We start from the raw sequence: 9262 nt of genomic DNA, 5'->3' as shown, positions 1-9262 counted from the left end.
GTCAACAACTCTATAAAAACATGTAAACTTTTTAACTGATTAATACCTTCCTACAGAAAGTATTCCTCAGAAGAAAAAGGACTTATGAACATATGTTGTTTATTGCATACTTTTAATGACATAAAATTGGAAGCAACTTGAATGTTCAAATGTCTAATGATTAAGAAAAAAATAGTATTTCCCTTTGGTTGAATATAATACAGACATTAAAATGATATTTTTGGGCTTTGTAATATGGAAAATGCTCAAGATGTAGAATGCAGAAAAAATCAAAAATTGTATAAAGTATTACAGTTCTGTGAGATATACAAATGAGAAGACTTAGATTTTAGAAAATGATAGCTGTATTAGCATGGTTAGATGATCGTTTCAATGTTTTTGAAACATATTTAAAAATAATAAAACATTTCAATGTATAGAAGTAGTTCTCAATTGGAACACTTGTGCATTATTTGTAGGAATATAAAATGGTGCAGCTGTTGTGGAAAATGGTATGGCAGTTACTCAAAAAATTAAACATAGAATTACCATAAAATCCAGAAATTCTACTTCTGGGTATATTCCCCATGATGCGAAAGCAGGGATTGAAGAGATACTTGTACACTGATTTTCATAGCAGCATTATTTACAATAGCAGCATTATTCCATTCAAGGTGGCAGCAAACCAAGTGTCCATTGATGGATGAATGGATAAGCAAAATGTGGTATGTACATACAATGGAATATTACTCAGCCTTGGGAGGAAATTCTGATACATGCTACAACATGGGTGGACTTTGAAGACAATGCTAAGTGAAATAAACCAGTCACAAAAAGACAAATACTGTATGGTTCTATCTATAGGAGAGTAATCAAATTCATAGAGACAGAAAGTAAAGTGGCTGTTGCCAGGCTGTTGCCTTAGAAAAGGAGGAATGGGGAAGTTATTGTTTAATGGATACAGAGTATCAGTATTGGAAGGTGAAAAGAGATCTGGAGATAGATAGTGGTGATAGTTACACAATACTGTGAATATTCTTAATGCCATTGATCTGTACAATTAAAAATGGTTCATATGGTAAATTTTATGTGTTTTTCACCACAATTCAAAAAAATAAAAGATTAACGTGGTAAATTTTATGTTCTGTATATTTTATTACATAATAAAAAAATTGTAAGTGGTTGCAGCTATGGATTGATTACTAGATATACATCAAAAGTTGAAATAAGAGTCAATAGATTTAAAAGTACACTACAGTGAAAAAATGAAATACATAAGGCAATTGGAAAAAGAATTTTAAGATGAGTATCCTCAAATTATATGGCGTTATGCTCGAATGTATGATTTGAAATTTATCCTACTTTTCATGCTGTTCTAAGCTCATGTATGTTGGCAGTAGCAAAAAAATGTAACTGTCAGACTGAAATGAACTCTTAATGTTCAATCACAGTTTTAGAGATGCTGTGTTAGAGGTGAGACACCAGAGTTTCCAGAGAAGTTAGGATTTTATAGATATATAATGATAAATCTGACAATGGATCCTTTGACTTTTATTATGACATTATTTAAGCTTTATACCACCTGATGCAGGCCAGATTCTAATTTTTAAAATAATTAACCTTATTAAAAGAATTAACCTTATGAAACATTTATTTCCTTTTTTTAAAATTTAAAAAAAATGTTTATCCAGTTTTGAGAGACAGAGACAGAGACAGAGTGCAAGTGAGGGTGGTGCAGAGAGAGAGGGAAACACAGAATCCGAAGCAGGCTCCAGGCTCTGAGCTGTCAGCACAGAGCCTGACATGGGGCTCAAACTCACGAACCATGAGATCATGACCTGAGCCAAAGTCAGACACTTAACCAACTGAGCCACCCAGGCACCCCTCTTACTTCTTTCCTATTAAGAAATTCTTGTATCAAACATGGATTTGATGGCACGACTTTAATCTAGGATTTTTACTCCTGCTTTTGACTTTCTCAAGCAATTAACAGCTTTTCTTTCCCCAGGCCATAGTTCCTTTGATTCTAAGAGGAGTTGCATTTTCTTTACTTTTAAAACTAATCTGTTTTATGAATTGATGACCCAATATACTTCCTACTCCTGCTGTGGGAAGTGGGGATACTGTATTTCTTCATTACTCTTTGTTAGAACTCAAAACAGAAAGTATATTTCTTCTAGATCCTATGCATTGCACTATGTCAGAATACTTTGGGTTGCAAATGACAGAACTTGAACTCCCCAAAAGATGTATTAGCTCACATAACTGAGAAGTTCAAGAGTAGATCTTAAGACTGCATTTAAAAAAAAAAGCACCCAGAGGCTCAAAGACCACTATTAGGACTTTCTCCACTCTTGGTTTGCATTGCTTTATTCTTCAAAGAGATTCTTCCCTAGTGGCAGGAGGCAAATGCCTTCAGAGGCTTCATACTCACACATCCTTCCAGTTAAGAACAACAAACTGAGGGTTTATGGGGGTGGGAGGGAGTGGTGGGTGGGTGATAGGTATTGAGGGCACCTGTTGGGATGAGCACTGGGTGTTGTATGGAAACCAATTTGACAATAAATTTCATTTAAAAAAAAAAAAGAATTGCAGTTGAAGAAAGAAATCACTCTGCCAATGTCCATGTCTCAACTTCAGGTCCTGTGTGCCTACCCCTGTCATCGGCAGCCCCCACACTAACATAGAGTTGAGGAAGAGTTTACCAAAGGAATCTGAAGAAAGAAGGTAGGAAATTACCTACCTTACAAAATAACAAACTCCCATAGTTTACCCACCTTCTAGTGAAGCCACTTTTTAAAAACTTCTAGATAAACATCAATATTTCTGTTCAACTCCATTAACATAGTTCAGGGGTGCCTGGGTGGCTTGGGTTAAGCATCTGGCTCTTGATTGTGGCTCAAGTCATGATCTCATGGTTGTGAGATCACTGCGTTGGGCTCCCAGCTGAGTGTGGAGCCTGCTTGGGATTCTCTCTCCCTCCCTCTCTCTCTGCCCCTCTCCTACTCATGCTGTCTCTTCCTCAAAATAAATAAAATACAATACAAAAACATAAAATAGTTTAAATCATTTCATGTACTGCATATTTGTCATCTTTCAGCTGCCCACTCTGTTTTATTTTTGAGAAAGCGAGAGTGAGAGTGGAGGAGGGGCAAAGGGAAAGAGAGAGAGAGAAAAAGAGAGAGTGAGAGAGAAAGAATCTTAAACAGTCTCCATAGCCAGCCAAAGCCTAAACACAGGGCTCAGTCACACGACCAAGTACCAGAAGCTTAACCAACTGGGCTGCCCAACATTTGAATCCTTTTCTTTTGTTTGCCACTGTGGAAGCATCAGTGGGCAGGCCACAACTCTCACGGAAAGGTGAAAAATACCAATGCTTATTTTAAACTCTCCTAATTAAGGTTTTGGCAGGCAGTGTAAGTTTGGCCATCTTCCTGGGGCTTTCAATGTAATCATGGGCAGTGAAGCAGTAGGAATAGTTAGAATCCATTCTAATGGCAGCAGGAACATGCAAGGCCCAGTAACACCCAGGTAGCAGCAGGGCATTGGTACCCTAATTTATTCCAATGTCATGACAACACCTGTGATTTTAACCACTCAGCTCTCCATGGAGCTCATTCTGTGAGCCTGGATTTCTAGCCTTCCTATTGATTGTGTGAGCTGTTCACATTGGTGAATACTGTTAACTAATCTACAGACGTTATCAGATTTCACTAGTTTTCCCACTCATGTACTTGTCCTGGTCCAAGATCCAATTCAGAATCCCCATATTACACTTAGTTGTCATGTCTCCTTAGTTTTCTCCAATCTATGGCAATTTCTCAGTTTTCATTATTCAATGCCCTTGACCTTTTTATTTGTATTTTTTTAAGTTTATTTATTTTGAGAGAGACAGCATGAGAAGGGGAGGGGGAGAGAGAGAGGGAGAGAGAGAATTCCAGGCAGGTTCTGCATTGTCAGCTTGGAGCCAGAAGTGGGGCTTGAACCCATGAACCGTGAGATCATGACCTGAGCTGAAATTGAGAATTGGATGCTTAACCCACTAAGCCACCCAGGTGCCCCTCAATGCCCTGACCTTTTTAAAAAGTCATTGGCCTGTTACATGTAGAATGTCCCTTAGTTTCAGTTTTTCTGGTATTTTCTCATGATCAGATTATGTATTTTTGGTGAGATTATCACAGAACTGATGTGCTCTTATCAGTGCATTACATCAGGGTATTGATATATTTTATTGGTGACATTAAATTTGATCACTTAAAGTGGTGTTTACCAGGTTTTTCTACTGCAAAGTTACAATTGTTCTATTTGTGGTTAAAAAGTATCTTGTGGGGCAATTCTTAGAGGCCATTCTTTTTTTTAAAATTTTTTTTTTTCAACGTTTTTTTAATTTATTTTTGGGACAGAGAGAGACAGAGCATGAACGGGGGAGGGGCAGAGAGAGAGGGAGACACAGAATCGGAAACAGGCTCCAGGCTCTGAGCCATCAGCCCAGAGCCCGACGCGGGGCTCGAACTCACGGACCGCGAGATCGTGACCTGGCTGAAGTCGGACGCGTAACCGACTGCGCCACCCAGGCGCCCCTCTTAGAGGCCATTCTAATATGCTGCTTATACGCTGCTTATACTGACATCTGTTAATTTTATCCAGAGATGATTTATCTAGTATTCTTTTCATATTCCAGTGTGTTTTTTCCACACTCCCAAGCAATTCTCCCAATTCTCAGTAAACCAACTAGGTGTTTCACAAATTTAACTCAGTTTTGACACCGTCTCTCTGGATATAGCTTCAGATCCCACAGGTTGAGAGCTCAATCTCACAAGACTGGCCCTATTTCAGACACCAGCCTGAAGTTCAGGTTGTTACCTGTGCTTTTGACTCTTTGGCTATAAATTGGAGGTTCCCACAACCCACTCCTCAGATTTGACTAATTTGCTCAGGTAGCTCACAGAACTCAGAGAAACATTTACTTGCGTTTACCAGCTTCTTATAAAAGATATTATGAAGATAGAGACGAAGAAGAGGTACACAGAGCAAGGTCCAAAAGTGTCCCTAGTGTAGGAGCTTCTGTCCCTGTGGAACTGGGTGTGCCAACCATCCTGCCATGTGGGTTTAACAACCTCAAAGCTCATCAAGCCCTCACTGAAGAGTTGTTCTAGATCTCTACTCTCCAGCTTTCACACTGCTTCCCCTTCCCAGAGGTTGTAAGTGGGGTTGAAAGTCCCAACCCTCTAATCACTTGGTCTTTCTGATGACCAGTTCCATCCAGATGCTCTCTAGGAGCCCCACCCTGGGTCACCTCATTAGCATAAACTCGGATGTGCTCTAAAGGGGTTCCTTACGAATGACAAAAGATACTCATATCACTCAGGAAATTCCAAGAGTTTTTGGAGCTTTGTGTCAGAAACCAGGGAGGAAGATCGAATATATTTCTTCTTATACCACAGTTTATTGAGTGCAGGAGACAATTATGTACTCTGATTAGAAACAAAGATTTTGTAAAGGTGAACCTGATTAGAAATTCTTTTCATCAGTAAGTTAAAGATATGGCTGAGATGTTTGCAAAAGTCACAGGAAAAATTGTGTGCAAATGTTAAATTATTTGTGGCATTTTCTACTGCTGCTGAGAAGAGCATAGATGTACAATCCAGTTATCTCTATTTGTGGGGTCAGTATGATTCTTGATGGGAGCAAGGAACTTCTGTGTTGACTCTTCTAATCCCACTTTTTTCTTTGTGCAGAGTAAACCTGGGCCCACAGCAAAGGATGGGGAAAGCTATGTAAACAAGGAACTACAATTCCTTCAATCCCCAGCCATCTTACACTTGACAGGAAGATAATAAGCAACTACATTTTCTCCATGCAAAAACCCTTCCAGGTTGTGAGTGCCATAAATATAACGGGTAAGTTAGTATGGATACATAGCACTTAATTACCTTATCTGATTAAAAAGAGTACAAACCACTCTCAAACAACATCCCTAGACATTTTCCCAAGGTAGAGCTAGCCAGACGGTGAGTTACTTTGCCTGTGATTGTCATGTACTTCATGTGCATGAGTTTGGTGTTTTGTTTTTGTTTTCATTATAATACCACTTTCATTGGTGAGGTTCCCATTGCCAGGACAATTAAGAGCAGTCATGAGGTTAATCTTTACCAAAACCATAATCCTTGGCAGGTAGTATTCTTAATTTTCTTACTCCTTGGGTTGAAAAAATGCAAAACACTCTTTACTTCTCTTGGATCTCCTATTTTGTCTAACTTTCCTCAAAAGTTTCTATGTATATACTTCTTGAATTTACTAATCAAACTCATTTTATTGCTACTAACTTTGATAAAAAACAATCTTTAATACACTACATTCCCTTGGGGCGCCTGGGTGGCTCAGTCGGTTAGGCAGCCGACTTCGGCTCAGGTCATGATCTCGCGGTCTGTGAGTTCGAGCCCCGCATCGGGCTCTGTGCTGACAGCTCAGAGCCTGGAGCCTGTTTCAGATTCTGTGTCTCCCTCTCTCTGACCCTCCCCCGTTCATGCTCTGTCTCTCTCTGTCTCAAAAATAAATAAACGTTAAAAAAAATTTATTAATAAAAATAAAACTTTACTCAGTGTTTTGGACAGTAAAGTAGCATGTAAATTATTTTTGTGTTTGGGAAAGACATGAAAATCTTCAGGTAGGAACTTCTAGATTAAGATAGGCAAATGAATCACTGTCCCCCAATTTCTAACATAATAATCAACAACTACAACAGGAATAATAAAAAAACCCCACCATCAGCAACTACAGAGAAGGGCCATTAGCTTCAAACACTGGCCGCCAATAAAAGAAAGAGAAAAATTCTGAGCATAGCATAGAGCAATAGTTAGTAAGATTTAATAATAAAGAAAAAGAATTCTTTAGGCTTTCAGCCCCAAATAGAAAATTACCTACAATCGAGGGGGAAACTCTACAGTACAGGTGGGGGTGGAATGGAACTGAGAACTTAATGAACCAGATCCACAATACTATAGGTTGTTGTGCTGCACAATATGTTTGGTGCTTAGTCAACCACGGTTTTGTAGAGAGTTTTTTCAACCAGGAAAATTGATTTGTGCAAATCATCCACAAAATTCTTGGCTCAGATCACTAGTGAAGATTGCTTTAAGGACAGCCTTTTGGGCCGATACTACATCTAAATGCTCTGAAAATTTCTCTGGAAAAACATTCCCTAGTAGTTACTCAGACATATTGTTTACTTTACTCAATCCTAGAGAAATTTTATCTTTGCAAGTTTGATAAGAAGTAATCTAGTCCCCTTACTGAGGCTAAAATGTATTTCCAGAAAAGCAAATGGTGGCCAGCATGACACTTCTAACAATGGGGAGTTAAAGACTAGATTGCAATGTTTACATGATTTCAAACTTTATGAACATGAAATAATTGTGCAGTTAGTTTTCCCAATTTTGATAACGAGAATGAATTGTTATAAATGGAATTTAGTGAATTGAAAAATAAAGTTTCATTGAAATACCAGAATTTTATAGACATTGCAGGAGTAGTATGTAAAAACTGCAAAGATTTTATCCATAATTAGTTCCTATGTTTGTGAACACATTTTTTTTTTTTTTTTGGCCACAATACTAATTAAAAAATGTAGTTCCTAGAATTCAAGTCTGTATTTCATGCTGCGCATCACAACTCCAGCCTTACATTAACATCTTGCTGTAGGGGCGCCTGGGTGATTCAGGCGGTTGAGCATCCGACTCTTGATTTTGGCTCAGGATCATGTTCCCAGGGTCATGGGATCAAGCCCTGCATTGGGCTCTGTGCTGAGTGTGGAGCCTCCTTGGGATTCTCTCTCTCTCTCTCTCTCTCTCTCTCTCTCTCTCCCTCTTTCCCTCTCCCTTTCCTCTCCCTCTCCCTCTCCCTCTCCCTGGCTCATGCACATGCAATCTCTCTCTCTAAAATAAAAAACAAAACAACAACAAAAAACACATCTTTCTGTGGAAGAAAAAGGTGTCAGGTGTCAGTTTCAAACCAGATGAGTAATCATAAAAGACCAGCATTGGTGATACCTTACGAATCTGCAACAGCCTCAGGCTTGAAGTGTAAGAGGTGGGAGTTTGTGAGAATCCAGAAAGTTTTAGGAGAGCGCAAGAGGAGCTGGGGCCCTTGTAAAGGAATACAGTTACTACTAAAGCCTAAATTTTATTCATTCTTACTCTCTTTGATGTACTGCAGTGTCTTCCATTGGCTAACCCAACTGCCAGATAGAACAAGAACCCTGGTTGATGTTGTCCATGAGTCATTCTCCAGAGTCACAAATCAGGAAAAAGGTGCAAAGTAGATATGGGAGGGCAAATGGAAACTAGCACATTTTATTTTGGTGAAAGTGCAGTTGATTATATTTCTGGCTGTGAATTTTTCTTATATCTGGTCTCCTTAATATTTGGCAGGTCCCTGAAGTCTTCTAAGTTTGTAATTCCTAGAGGAAATAATTTCATAGATCTTGGGATTGGTTCTGATATTGCTTTCTTTGTTATACTGATATGTTCAATCGAAGATTTTATAACTGTACATAATTGCGGTTTTGGCCTCCCAGATGGTGAGGTATACATCTTTTATAAGTGCAAAAGAACAATACGGGTATAATGTCATGAAATAGAAGTGATCTATTATGTGGGAGGACAGCTCTTTGATTTATATTACTCTTTTTGTTACTTGTGTATCCTCTATTCTTTGCTGTAACATTATTCATGTGTTTACCTCTTTAATATATAGGCCATTTAGCTGTGGTAAGCTTGATCACACATGCAAATGAATAAGTGATAAATATCAAAGGAATAGTATCAGTGTTTAAAAACTTGAAACAGTTCCATGATACTGGGAATTCTTCATTGAAGTCTGTTGTAGCTACCCTTTAAATCTTTGATAATGTCAGTATTGGTCAGTTAACGCTTAAGTATAAAGAGAATAAATAAGTATTTAAAGTATGTAGTAACAAAAAAGGATGATGATTTTATAACTTAACATTCTCATAATTATTCTTTTTGAGAGTTAATAGTCCAACCTGCTCATGTTTGGACTTTAGTCTTACTTAGTTTCTATTTATAGATGTTTTAGATCTGTTTCCACAGATATACTCCTACATTCATTAAACATAACAATAATATAACATCAGACCTTGGCTATAAGCAACGTTCAAGGTGATATCCTCTGTACAAGATACATGCCACACACTTCCTTCAGCTACGTTTTTCTGAAATTGTAAATCATGCACAACCGTCGCCCAGTCAGCATAAATCATTGA

Source organism: Lynx canadensis, chromosome B3 (assembly GCF_007474595.2).
Source record: "Lynx canadensis isolate LIC74 chromosome B3, mLynCan4.pri.v2, whole genome shotgun sequence".
Lineage (NCBI taxonomy): Eukaryota > Metazoa > Chordata > Mammalia > Carnivora > Felidae > Lynx > Lynx canadensis.
This window is presented reverse-complemented; position numbering follows the sequence as displayed.